Here is a 15,184-nt window from a genome sequence, read left to right on the forward strand (position 1 = left end):
CTCTCTTTGTATTTGATTATAGTCTAAGTCTGAATATTTTTATAAGTACATTTATTGCTGTAGCAATGAGTAAAATAAATGGTATTGCACTGCCTGTAGCATGTAGCACCATTTTGACTGTTAGTCCTCTTGCTGTACAAAAAGTAGCTTTGATGATTACTTAATGCAAGTATTTTGTAAGAGCTGTGGAATGGTTAGTATCTGTTTATATTTTTCTGATTAATTCAAGCTTGTCAATGCACATCCTGTGTTAAGGAAATATTTGCTGTGTGTTAAATATAAGCAGTGGATCCATTGGGGTAGTCTTTTTGGTAGAAATATGTCAAGGTGAACAAAACAGGAGATGGTGAAGGAAGAGAGGGAAAAGATCAACATTTGCTTCTCATCAGCAATATAACTGGGTTGCAACATTCAGTGAAAATTATCTGTGACAGGAAGTTGTCAGAAATACATTTCTTGAAGAAACTTTATGTTTGTATAAGCATTTATTAAATTTAAAAAATTGGATTTCATCTGTTAATACAAAAGATAATGTTTTGCATTGCAGGCATGCTGAACCTGTCAAAGACGAAGAATCGGCCAATGATTCTTATTGGAGGATAACAGTATGTATAACTTAAACTTGAGATTCCTGAAAATAAAGCTAGTCAGTATTTCTTAACAGTACTGATTTAAATACATCTAAAAGATCGCTGTTACCTAAATGGAAGTTGACGAGCAAAGTCTTAGTGGACATTTGTATAAAATTGTCATAGGTATTATTTACAAGAAGAGTAAATAGTTTCAATAGGAATGTGGTGAGACATTTAACAAATGTCATGACCACACATTAATAGGACCTTATAACACTACCATTATGATATTAGTATGCTTTTATGTAAATAACAGAAACCCTGTCTCTATGTTGCCACGTATAACCCTCTTACTAAAATATAGTTTAGTTTCCAAATAAAATACACTATGGAAGGATAGTCCTGTTTATAGGAAAAGATAATCAATAGAGTTATCCTTCTTACAGGATTTACCGTGTGTTGCGTCTAATGGATAAGTAAATTGGACTATTCACTTCTTTTCCAAAGATCTTACCCAGTGGCTAGATAGAAACACAGTATGAATGATAATATACTGAAGCTAGGACAACTCATTTCCAAGTTCATTTAGTGGTTTAAAACATGTACTTAATGGTCACCAACCTATCCTGGCAATGAAATAGTGAAGTATTGGAGAAGCAGAAATGTGAATTTTGCCTACTTTCTTGCTACTGTTTAGTTTGGCTCTTCAAATAAATTACCCCACTTAAACAATTTTGGGCTACATCTTTATACATTATGTTTTAAAAAAAGAAAAAGCCCAGTAGATAACTTCAAGGAAGGTAAAAAAAATTAGCCGGGGATGGGGGGAACAACCTTTAGAAAAGCACTTTCCATAATCAAGAAACTTAAAAACTTGGACACTAAAGCACACACATTTTAACTGAACATTTCACTTAAAGAAAACCTCTTTCTTGGTGGAATTTACTTTCAAAAGCTATTATTCTTTGAACTAATTCTGTATAGCCATCTAACAGGTTCTAGTAACTTGGCTTCACTCTGATTGAATTTTATGTAAGCAAACTATAACACTTTGCAATAGTTAAGAAAACATTTTTATTATTTACACTAAAGCAATTTAAATGGTTCCTCTTTATATTAACTTGGCACTTCATAAGTCTGTAAAACAGGACACTCAGATCAATCAAACACCAGGAAGGAACCCTATACAGATGTATGATTAGGATGAGATGACAGGGTGAGCCAGTTTCCGTAAAGTTCAAGAATGATTATTAAATCACAGTTTAAATTAATGGTTCATGCTGTACAAAGGTAAAAATAGAAAAAAATCTTATCTGGTGGCTGTAGGCTTGGGTGTGGCAAACAGTTATGACGGCTACACTACCCACACTATGGCCTGCAAGTTTCTTGCTGTATGGGCTCAATTTCTCTTCTTGGCTTCATTCAGTTTTACATACAGTAGCTCAACAACTCGCAGCTATGCTGTAAGCTGTTTGCAGTCTTCAATCAAGGCATTTTTATGAAAATTTGCAGGCAAAGCTTCTGCTCCACAAAGGAGTTACCTCAATCACTGCTGCCTACAGACTGTGTGACTTACTTCCCACACTTGCTCAAGGTAGCACGCCAATTCGCCTTTCGCACCTTTTCCACTCCCCACAGCTATTTTCGTTTCAAACAAAAGCACACTGGCTTTTACATAACACCTATTTCTTACATTGTTCCTAAGCATGACCATTTCTTAAATTGTCAAATTTACATCAACATGAACAATTTATACACACACATATTTTTAAATACAAAATGTTATCAAAACATTATTTAGACACTTGGTATCCTTTGTAGAGGACTTGGGCAGGTTTGTCCCATCCTAGTACACATTATTTTGTTACTACCCTTCAGATATTCCATTTAGCTACATCTACAATAATTCCCAATGTTCTGCCTTTTGAGGTGTCCAGTGTGGGTTGCTCTCCACTTCCTGGGTGTATTGTACCGAGTTACCTTTTTCAAATTTCCATGAGGGTTTATCAATGTATTTTGTAACTGATATTTCAGCACCAATGATAACTTTTGTGAGCCAATGTACACTCCTTGAAAAATGTTTCAGTACTACTATTGAGTGATTCAGTGGTAATTTGTTCTCATCAGTGGAAAAGATGGATGGGTCAGGTTTTGTATCAGTTTCCATTTGCCTGCCCAAAACGTTTTAAATTCCTTGGCATCAAACTTAGATAATTTCTTGTGTATTGATCCATTTGAACAATGGTTCTCTACTTTGGTCTCTATTTATGTATCTCCGGGTTGTGTTTTGGAATTAAAATCTTAAACATATACGTGCTGTCTAGTTGCTGTGTGTAAGACTAGTGTCAGACACTTTCCGTTAGGTGATTTGTGGACTGATGTAATAACCAGGCCTTTGAGTTTTATCCTAATTACTTCTACATCACTAATTTTCTGACAGCTTAAGCCAGCATAATCCAAGAGCTGTTTCTTTTTTCATTTATTGTGGTAGCACCTAACAATTGAGAGGAGTATTGATATTGCTTTATATTGCGTAATCTTGCATGTAGCTGCTGAATTATCACCTAAATGCATTTCCTATAGAGCTATAATACTGATGGCATGCTCATCATCTAATTTGCTTTGGTAACTGCATTTGTCACTTGTTAATCCTACGTTAATTTGCATAATATGGACACCTTGCCTGATAATTTTTGACTGTAAGCTCTGAGAAGTGCTGGACCATCTTTTGTGTAGAGTTTTTGCTGTATGCTCCTGCAGTCACACTGCCTTGGTGCACCATCTCGGGGGTTGTCTACATGCCACACAACAGTCTTTTTGGTGTCCCGTGTGAATGATTCACTGGTAAATATCCTGTCCCATACACTTTTGTTTGTAGACAATACTTCTGTGTTAGCTGAAAATAGAGCCAGGAAGCAGTAGTCTCAGTACCTCAGAGAATTAGTTTCAGGTAAAGTATATGGATCTAACATATCTAAAATGCACATGGTTTAGTTTGGAAACCACACAAACACCCAAATGTACACACCCGCAGTAGCTGCAGGGGGTGGGGGAGGGGGGGGGGGGCAGAGTGATTGGAGAAGACAGTACATGGTCTGAATGGGAAAAGATTGGTGGGTACAGAAGAGAGAAGGGAAAAGGTAAAGTGTTACAGTGGGAAACAAATTAGCAGAGGTTTAGGTCAGGTGGATGGCACTAGATGTGCTGGAGAGACAATATCCACCTGCGTAGTTCAGAGAAACTTGCACTGGAAGGGAATATCCAAATGGTATGTCTAGTGAAGCAGTTGTTGAAGTGGTGTACAGCCTCTTGGCAACTGCAATGTCAAGTCTGTGGTTTGCCACAGTTTGGTGCTAGACATTACTGCGAGTGAACAGTTGGTTACTTGTCATCCCTACATGGAAAATTGTATGGTAATTGCAGCATAGCTGATTTTTAACAGGTTGCTTTTGCACATGATCGTGCCTTTTATATGGTGGGAGATGCCTGCGACTGGACTGCTGTAGGAGGTGGTGGGTGGATTTGTGGGACAGGTCTTGCACCTGGGTCACTCACAGGATTAGGGGCAGACAAGGATGTTCTCTAGATTGTGCGGGCAATGGAACACTACTTCGCAGGAAGTGGGTAGTATCTTGAGTACAGTATACCCCATCTGAGATAGTCAAAGCCCCAGTGAAGGATGTGGTTGAGCTTTTCAAGGCCTGGGTGATTAGATGAGTGCTGACCATCGTCTGGTTAGCAGGGTTACAGGTGTGAGATGAGGAGATGGCACGGGAGATCTATTTATGAATGAGACGGATAGGATACTGTGGCTCTGGTAGTGCTATTGCCATATTTAGACAACTCCTGCTTTCCACTGGGGATAGCGAGTCCACGTGTGACAAGGCTGTATGGAAGAGACTTTTTGACATGGAATGGGTGACGGCTGTCAAAGTGGAGGGAGGTACTGTTGATGGTTGGTCCACTTGACATGTATTTATGGATATCGATGTCTAGTGATATGGTGCATTGAGTTGAGAATAATCAGGTTAAGATGATTTGGGAGTAGGTTTTTAGGTTATGGAAGAAGCAGTCTATACCATGAGTCCAGATCATGAAAATGTCTCAATTACTCTGAATCAGACAATGGGTTTTAGGTGTTGACTGGATAGGAAGGACTTCTCCTGATGGCCGATACAAAAGCTGGCATAGGATGGCACCATGCGAGTACCCATGGCAGTACTACAGATTTGCTTGTACAGGGATAATCACTTAAAACCTGCACCACAAACATTGCAGAAATGGAAAGTGCTATTGATGTGTGGTTTTCACAGGATGGATTGGGAGTTGGGGGCTTATGCTAGTAACCAACCAACAGGTTGTAGTGATATTAGAAATTGCATTTTTTGTGCAAACATAAACTTTTTTAAATGAAACTATGCCTATCAGTATTAACTAAAAGTAGGGTAAATTAGTCTATCAGCGGTGTTTGTTGCAGGAGTCTAGTGTGAGCCATTCATGAGATATCATATTTTGAAAAGGTCCCACACCAACACTTGTACATTAGCTGTAAAGTTCCCACGCCAACACTTGTACATTAGCTGCGGTAGCACACACCAAAGAACAGTCCAAGTCCATACACTAGTTATGTGGATTGTGACCAGTAATGAGACAATTGACCATCACAGGCTGTGTTCAAAATGACCACTGGCAGCACCAGTATATGCTCCCATTCTGGTATGGAAAGACTGCTGCACACATACCAGTATTTCAGCAGGGACAATCTGACAGGCTGCAGTAATACATCATTGCATATCATCAGATGTAGTTGGTATGCCCTTGTAGACAGTCTTTCAGCTTTCCCCATAGAAAAAAAGTCTGCAGGCATGAAATTTGGCGAATGGGTCAACCGCGATACAGGTCCTCTGCATCCAATCTAATGATTTGTAAACAGTTTGTGAAGCCATGTTTTACTTCGTGCACTGTGGGTTGTACAGCCATCGTATTGGTACCACAAGTTGCTCCTAGTCTGCAGAGGAATCTCTTCTAGCATCCGTGGAAGATGATTTGTTAGGAGGCTGTGATACTTGTGCGCATTCAGTGTTCTTTCTAAGAAAAACGGGCCTATGAGCTGATGGTTCACTGCCCCACACCACACGTTTACACTCCAAGGATGCTGACATTCCACCTGCCACAGCCAAAGAGAATTGTTAACAGACCAATTGTGCTTATTTCAGCACTTTACCAGGCCACGATTGTTAAAATTTCCTTCACCACTAAACAAGATACATGATACATCTGGAGTATCCTGTCTTAATGCCCATGTATGGAAGTTAACACAATTCTCTTGATCAATTCCATGCAGCTCTTTATAGAAAGGGATAAACCTATATCAATGGAGAATGCATAGGACACTTGCCCGATTAATGCCATTTCCACATGCGATTGTGGAAGAGGTAACATGTGGATCAACTACTTGTTTCATCTGTTATGTTGCTAAGAGTTAGGCTATGACTTCCACATAACTGGTTGAAGAGGTTGATAAATGATTGCTGAGATGCTTGACATTTATTGGGATTTATTGCCGCATATACTGTACAAGAATGAACTGCATTCTTCGTACACTCTCCATACACCATGAGCATGTCACCTTTTTATGCGTTGGTAGATCCCATCGTCCACTCACGACCTACTGATTGGACTGTCACACACTTATTGACTTGCAAGTCACAATGCACTCGAGGAACACACACACAAACACACTGTAAGCAAACAACATCATACCTAGCAACTACCCACACACACAAACACACTGTAAGCAAACAACATCATACCGAGCAACTACCCACACACACACAAACACACTGTAAGCAAACAACATCATACCTAGCAACTACCCAGATTGAGTGGCACAAACTAGTATTGGTGTGGAAACTTTTAAAAATACTGTATCTCATTGACAACTTGTGCTAGAATCCTGCAACAAACCCCACTGACATTCTGATTTACCATATTTTTAGTTTGTTAATGTCAGTAAGCACAGTTTCATTTAAAAAGTGTACATCTGCACAAGAAAGGATTTTTACAATCTGTTGATTGGGTAACAATAATGAGTCCCTGACTACCAATCCATTCTGTCAAAGCCGCAAATCAATAGCACTTCATACTTGTGGTGAGAGCTTTAGGCATTTCACCCTGTGACTTGGTCTTCGAAAGTGAAATAATTGTAGGTCAGGATGTGATTGGGTAAAGGGATTAGGAAAGAGGTGGTGGGTTTGGTATCAGGAGGATGTTTGGAAAGTGAGACCATGGGCATGGGGGATGTTGTAAAATGATGTTGCATCCATAGTAACCAGCAAGGAGTCATGTGGTAGCAAAACAGGAAATGCAGAAAGGCCGTGAAGGAAGTGAGCATTGTCTTCACTGTAGGATGGGAGGTTACAGACAATGGTTTGCATGTGATGTTCAGTGGGAGGATTGTACCCAGCCACAGTTGGACAAGTGGAGAGACCTGTGTAGTTGGGTTTGTGTAGTTTGGCGAATAGGTAAAAAGGAAGGAGTGGTGTGAGGAGGGAGATAGATCCAGGAGTCAAGTTATGGGATGGACTTATGGTCTTGGAGAGCTGCTGGAGTCTTGTTGGAATTCTAGGATGTGATCATGGTTGTAAGGTTTGTATGCAGAGGTGTTAGAAAGTTGGTGAAGACTCTCAGCCACATAGTCACTATGATTCATGAACACTGTGATGAAGCTTTTATCTGTAGGAAAGATGATAAGGCACAGATTGATTTTCAGGATATGGGTAGCTGTGTGTTACATAGGAGTGATGTTGCTCTCATTAGGGAGGATTTAGGAAAGGAAAGTAAGGCCGAGTTAGAAGTGACGAATTCCTGAAAGATAACCAAGAGATGACTGGCTGGAATGGGAGGTTCAGGGTGGGAGGGAGGCTGGAACTGTTTTAAGCAAGGTTCTATGTGAGGTTTTTGTTGGCTGTTATTAGTGGGATGCATCATCATCATCATCATTTAAGACTGATTATGCCTTTCAGCGTTCAGTCTGTAGCATAGTCTTGATCTATTTCAACGGTTTTTATACCCCTTCCCTTCCAACACACACACACTAGCCACCAAGGAAGAGCCTACAGCTTTGATTCAACCCCCCCCCCCCCCCTCTTCCAGTCATACCCTCATACCTCCCTAATGCACATTGAAGAAATTTCAGCTGCAGAGATTAGGTAAGGAAAGAAGTTCCTTTACAAGTCCAGCACACTTGAATTTAGGTTTTGGGCTAAAGGTGAGGCCTTTAGAAAGTACCAATACTTCTGCAGGACTAAGAGTTGTGGCAGAAAGGTTGACAACAGTTTTACAGGATTGGTGTTTAGGATGTATATATCTCATGGAGGATGGAGGAATTCGTTGCGATTGTGGAAGATGGAGTATCGAACAAAGCATAGTTAGGGAGGTATGAGGGTATGACTGGGGGGGGGGGGGGGGGGAGGGGGTTGAATCAAAGCTGTAGGCTCTTCCTTGGTGGCTACTGTAGAAATAGATCAAGACTTCACGACAACTAGCAGGTTTAAACGGGTGGGTGTTGTAATAGATATGTAGAGGTGGAGGTGACGAGGCTTGCACAGGATAGATTAGTATTGAGAGCTGCAGCAAACCAATCTTCAGACTACCACAGCAACAACAAAAAGGTCATAAGATGGAAACAATTTTGCATCGTAGTATCTCCCTCTTTCCACTCCATGTAGTTTTCACTTATGGTAATGTGGCGTGTGTACAGAGATTTATCGGGTGTTGTTATTTTTTATTGTACTGTATTAACAGGATTTATCAAGAGTGGTGATAACATCAATTTGTGACAATAAATCTTTGTCATGTGCAATCTATAATACTGTTGTTCCATTTGTAATAAACAATTTCTTTGGTGCTGTTTTCCCAAATAAGCCTAAATTTTACTGTTATTCACATGGACAGAGGCAGAGTAAGACATGGGAGATAACTTCAGCTGATCTTCGAAGATCAGTTTCTTGAGACAGAGACAGTGTCATTATTATTATTGTTATTGTTATTATTATTGTTATTATTATTATTATTATTATATTGAATTATTGTTAATTAATACCCCCTTAAGGAGAGCAGTAAAGCACCATCAATTTTCAAGGCTTTTTTTCTGTCTCTTTCATTTGGCTTTCAAAAACTTCTCATATATTCATTGTGATTCCTCTTCCTCTCTTCTGTACCGTCGTTCCCCGTTTTCTTCTCTTTCAATATCTGCTGAAATTTCTGTTTTCCAGTTTTTTACTCTGTATTTTTTCCTGTCTGTGATGTCTTCTGTGGAGATGTTTTGTTTCTTGAGGTCCTCCATGGTTTCCTATACCCAGTTGGTTTTCACTTTATTGGCCATAACTATATAAAAAATATTCTTGGTAAGTCTGTTTTTGTGCATAATTTGTATGTGTCTCTAGAACCTTGTCCTTCTTTACCTGGTGTTGTTTTTAATCCTCTGTTTGTATTTATACAGTTCTTTTGTCAATATGTTTATCCAGATCCCTTCTCTCTGAACTGGCCTGTAGATCTTTCCTTCTGTTTTTCCATCTCTTTGATTTTTGTTCTTCCCTTCATTGCTGTTGTTCTGAGGTGTACAAGGCCTGTGTTAACTACTGTACTACAGTGTCTTAATTTGGCATTGATGGAAAAACTTGTTTTGTTATAATTGTTCCATATAAGTCTGAATACCTTATGTAGTTTTGTGATTCTTTTTTCATTGGATGTTGAGTTCAGTCTTATTTTCTGTGTAATCTCTTCCAGGCACTGGAAACTTTGTTCATGTGATATCTTTCCATACTTTGTTACCAGTGGGTGTCTGTCTCTTTACATTGTGTCAATGTACAAGTTTTTTTCATGTGAGATTTGTAGTCCCATATTGATTGAGATTTGATAAAGAGTTTGTAGAGCTTTTTTGTCTTCTTTTCCGTTATTTGTTATTATGGCTATATTATCAGCAAAGGCCAGACATTTTATCTACATGTGCATATATATTCCGCAAGCCATGGTGTGGTGTGTGACATGATCTGACTACACGTAGAGTGCAGTCTTTGTTTGGCACGGCACTTGGAGGGCAACGGTTCAGTCTTCACCCATCTGTCTCTTTTGTCGCATGTCCTGATTATTTTCTCCAAAACTGAGTTAAATAGAGTAGGTGATGGCCATCCTCATGCCTCACTCCTGTCTTTACTTTGAACGGTTCATAGATCTCTCCCATGAACTTCACTTTCGATATTGCATTTTTCATGTTTCTGGTCCTATTAACATCAAAGATAATGATAATGTGCAAGAATAATGTAAGGCTAGCATCTTTTTAGTAACATGTTTCTGCTTATACAGCTTATATTGTACAACTGGAAATACAATGTCAATTTTGTTCTGATGACAACACATGTCACCTGGGAATAGTAGATGTACTGGCAATGGTTTCAGTGTCATCCGCCAACAGATAGTGTAATGGCATAGCTATCAGAGTGCTATATGTGTCTACCCTTTAATAGGAAATGCTCACAGCCAGTGTGATGCAGACATGTGAAGCAAGCAGGCAACCATGCCAGGAAGGCACACTCGTGATTCTTATAGCCAACGAGTGAGTTTAAAAAGGGGTCAAATTGTGGGCTTCCGAGTGGCAGGATGGTCCTTTCGGGGGAATTGCCAAACAAGTTGGACATGCTGCGTCAGTTATGCAACGTTGCTAGTATCAGTAGTCACGTGAACATTCTCACACACGTAGTCGAGGTTCTGGACATCCACACAGCACAGATGCTCACTAGGATTGTTGTACTGAAAGGGCAGCAGTTGGAGATCGTACGGCTACCACAGCACAGATAAAAGGTCTTGTGAGCCCCAGATGTGTCAACACAAACTGTTGCAAAGCAGTTATTGCCAGTTGCGTTACGGACGTGCACACATCTATCCCGTCTTCCAATCGTGCCTCAGCACTGACATGCATGGCTCGAGTGGTGCCATCAGAGGATCTCTTTGAGGATGGCATGGCACGCCATGGTCGTGAGTGATGAAAGCAGATTCTGCTCGCACACAAGTGATGGTCATATCAGCAAATGACATAAATCTGGTGAGCACTCTCTTGTAGAGTGCATTCGTCCAAGATACAGTGGCCCCACCCCACGCCTTATGGTCTGGGGTGCGATAAACTACAACTCTCATTCGTCTGTGGTGTTTCTGCACTTGGTACATGCAGAATGATGTTACACCTGTTATTTTTGCATTCTTGCAACTGGAAGGTAATGTACTGTTCCAACAGTATGGTGCTGACCCACACGCTGCCCACGAATCTCAGTGTTCTCCGAAAGATGAGCAGTGACTTCCCGGGCCAGCATGTTCTATGAGTTTGTCTCCAACCGAGCACATGTGGGAACATGGGATGAGAAGTGACTCGTGCAACTTGTCAACCAACAACTCTTACATAACTATGTGAACAGATTGAGCATGTGTGACATAATTTATCTCAGGACAGTTTTTGCCATCTGTACTATCGACTGAATGCCATAGTCAGTGCCTGCATTGTCACCAGTGAGGGCTACACGACATACTAATGTGTGTGTTTTGGCACGGGTCGATACATGCTAGCTGAGAAGCATTTGCAGTATTGATCTGTAAATGTGATCATTTCATGTACTCCATATGCACTGTTGCAACATTAAATCTGGAGTGAATTTTCTTCTGGCAGTGGGCACAGACTTTTACCTCACAACTTTGATACATTTTACTTTTTCTTTTTCTTAGACTTTATCCCCTGCTATCACAGTCTCAGCATGTTAATGTGGATTTGGCAGTATTAGTGGTAAATTGTGGCCAGATGCCCTTTCCATGCCACCTCCCCCCCTCCCCTCCCCCCTTCCAACCCACACCAGGATGAAAGTTATGTACCCTGTATCTGTATGTATCTAATATTATCGTGTGTGAAAGTGTGAGAATGTTTTCAAAATGTTTGAGGATCATGTAACTGATGTGGGGTGTGCATACCAGTCTGCTATTCATCTAGTCGGATGTGGACAATAGCCTAAAAACCATGTCAACACTGGCTCTAGCTGCATGCTAACGTTGGCATCTACCCAGGGGTATTACAATTTCGATAGAGTACAGTAGAGTTTTAATGATTTATACAATATTTTTATGTCATAAATTTTAGAAAATTGATTGAAGATGTCTTTCTGTTGTTGTTTAATTTATGATATAGCCGCAACAGAAAATCCAACAGAATATGTTAATTATTCTGGTCTTGTTCATTTCCGTATTTGTTCTGTGTTAAAGTAATTTTTCAGACACATACAACATAAATGTTAAAGTAAGGTCTATGATGGCAGGCAGTGACTGGGATGTTGTCCTGACAGCAGGTAGGGTGCAGCCTTTGTTCACCGTGGCACTAGGAGGGAGAGGGTTATGGCCTATCGCCCCAGCTTCGTTTTACCCCTGGGAAACATCCCCAGGAGTCATCTGGTAGCAGGTTGGTGTCACCTGGGGCCATCCTGCAGTCACTGGAACAAGGAAAAATCCCCACCTTTTATGTTTTATGGGTAATCGAGCCCAGGACCACCTGATTGGAGTCTAGTGCGCTACGCACTAGACCACCACAAACACCGTGCTTATGGGATATGAAATGTCTGCATCTATATGACTACTCTGCATTTCACAACTCAGTGCCTGACAGAGGATTTATCAAACCACTTTCATACTGTTTCTCTACTGTTCCACTCTTGAACAATGTGTGGGGAAAAGGAACACTTAAATTGCTCTGTGTGATCTCTGATTTGTTGTGTTTTATTATAACGATCATTTTTCCCTATGAAGGTGAGTGCTATGAAAATGAAAATGTTTTTGTATTTGGAGGATGAAGTTGGAGACTGGAATTTTGTGAAAAGATCTTGCCACAGCAAAAAAGTATTTCTTTTTGTGATTACCATCTCAACTCGCATATCATCTCCGTGACTCTCTCTCTCCTAATATATTACAATAATACAGACTGAGCTGCCCTCATTTTGACTTTGATTTCCTCCATCATTCGTATCCCATGGTGTACTTGTGCATTGTCATCTTGAAACACAACCAATGATCATCCAAATGTTGACTATATGACAGGACAGTAGGTTCGAGGATCCTGTCATCAAATTGCACAGCCTTCAAATAGCCTCACTAGAAATGAGATTTGTCAGACATCTGTATACCATACTGGCCCAAAACATGACCGATCCATCTGCCTGCTAAACTTAAAAGACTGGACTGCAGGTCTGAAACTCATTTTTCACTGGAGCGGACACAAATGAACAAGAATTCTCTGTGGCTCTGAACAGTAGCTGAGCACAAGCAGACACCATTATGTTGCATATGGTTAGCATTGACAGGTGTTCACTCATGTTCTGCCCATTATCAGTCTTTCGATGAACTGTCAAACGGAGTCTCCATCATCTCTGCATTGGTGAGAGCAGGAGAGAAAGAGCTAAATTCTGGTGTTTCATCAGTGAACTTTTGTCTTCAACTCAAGATCTTTGAGCAGCAGAATGGTCTGAAGAGAATGTAATGTTTCTGATAACAGAATAGATGCTCGTGAATTCCAAGATGTCCACGCCATAAATGCCAAATAAAAAGAAATACAATTGACAGAGTGTTTCCGAGGTACTGGGAACATGAGAAAGATGATAATTACAATAGATACTTTCATCAGCCAGAAATGGAGTGAATAAGCACGAGCTTCGTATTTGTTTTAATTAAAAAAGAACAGCACAACAAAGTTCCTTGAAAGTAAACATGTACAAAAATGTATCTATCATGCCGATTAAAATCACGTACATACCCCACAAGCCACCTTAGTAATTTCTTGCCCTGTTCCACTGACAAATAGTGCTAGGAAAAATTATAGTCTATATGCCTCTCTACAAGCCCTAATTTCTCTTGTCTTTGTGGCCTTTACGTGAATTGTAAATTGGTCGCTGTAGGATCGACCTAAAGTCAGCTTCAAGTACGAGGTACCTAAATAGTTTAATGGTGTTTTGTGAAAGGAATATCATCTTCCCTCCAGGGGTTCCTATTTGAGTTCCTGAAGCATCTCTATAATACTTATGTGCTAGTCAAACTTACTGGTGACAAATCTCTGAATTGGTTCAATGTCTTCCTTTAATCCAATGTCATGCAGATCCCAAACACTCAAGCAATGCTAAAGAATGGGTCACACTTGTGTTGCGTCCTTTACAGATAAGCTACACTTTCCTAAAATTCTTGCAATAAACCAATTTGGCCATTTGCCTTCCCTACAACCAAATTTGCTTGTTTCATGTCTTACTGCTTTGGAACATTATGCCTAGGTATTTAATTGACATGACTGTCAAGCAGCATACTACTGATGCTGTATTCAAACATCATGGGATTTTTTTTTTCCTTCTCATCTGCATTAACCTACATTTTTTTAATATTTACAGTAAGCTTCCATTCATCTCATCAATCACAAATTTTGTCTAAGTCATCTTATATCCTCCTATAGTCACTCAATGGCGACATTTGCTCATACACAATAGCGTCATCAGCAAACAGCCACATAGTGCTGGCCACGTTGGCTGTCAGATCCTTAATGTACACTTATTAGCCAAAACATTATGACCACTGCCCACTGCGAGTTGGATGCTGCCTGGTGGCATTGCGGGCATGTGATGCAGTAACAAAAATATGTAAATAGAGCAGACACAGATGGGGGCTCACTTTAGTGAAGATATGGGCTGCAAATGGGGAAATCAGTTGAGATAAGTGATTTTGATAAATGGCAGATTATTATTATGCTGAGCCTGTGACACACATCTCAAAAGCGGCAGTGCTGGTCAAATGTTCATGAGCTATCTATCATTAGGTGCTAAATGGTTAGACATCCATGACTCTTCACAGTACTTGGGGTTTGGAGGCATGTCTGGCTGCAATGTGGATAGATGGTGATTTGTAGCAACTCTGCTGAAAGAGCACAATGCTGGTGCACGCACAAGTGTTCCATAGCACACTGTTCATTGTAAATTCTGGAACACGGAGCTCCGCAGCAGACCACTCCTACATGTTCACATGTCTACCCAACAACATCATCAGTTGTGATTGCAGTGGGCACAGGACCATTCGGATTAAACCATCAATCAATGGAAATGTTGGCTTTTTGGGTGAATCCCATTTTTGCTACACTAGGTTGCTAGGTGTCTCCACAAAAACCATCATTGAGGTGAATGGCAGCTCCAAATGTGCAGCACACCATGGATGCCGGCTGGTGGGAGCAGCATCATGCTTGGGAGACATTCTCCTGCACTTGCTTGTAGTAATCGAAGACATGCTGACAGCTGTGAATCACCTATTTCCCTTCATGCTTGATGTCTTCCCTGTCAGCAATGTCATCTTTCAGCAGTGTAAATGTCTGTGTCTCAGAGCCAGAATCATGCTACAGAGGTTTGAAAAGCATTATAGTGACGTCATGTTGATGTCTTGGTGGCCAAATTTGCCTGATGTAAACCAAAAGAACCCATCTGGATCGCTATCGAGCATCTTTACCACGTATGCAAATCAGTGATATGTTATTTACGTGAATTACAAGACCTGTGTGT

At 40.4% G+C, this 15,184-nt stretch overlaps 1 protein-coding gene across 1 annotated transcript in view; it reads left to right on the forward strand.

Moving 5' to 3' along the window:
- LOC126418816 (uncharacterized) overlaps window positions 1-15,184 on the forward strand; it is a 202,241-nt gene that overhangs the window by 161,015 nt on the left and 26,042 nt on the right. Inside the window, exon 6 of the mRNA XM_050085759.1 lies at window positions 548-605. The gene's annotated coding sequence lies outside the window, so the exon portion shown is untranslated. The remainder of the gene's footprint in view (window positions 1-547; window positions 606-15,184) is intronic.

Source organism: Schistocerca serialis, chromosome 9 (assembly GCF_023864345.2).
Source record: "Schistocerca serialis cubense isolate TAMUIC-IGC-003099 chromosome 9, iqSchSeri2.2, whole genome shotgun sequence".
Classification (NCBI taxonomy): domain Eukaryota; kingdom Metazoa; phylum Arthropoda; class Insecta; order Orthoptera; family Acrididae; genus Schistocerca; species Schistocerca serialis.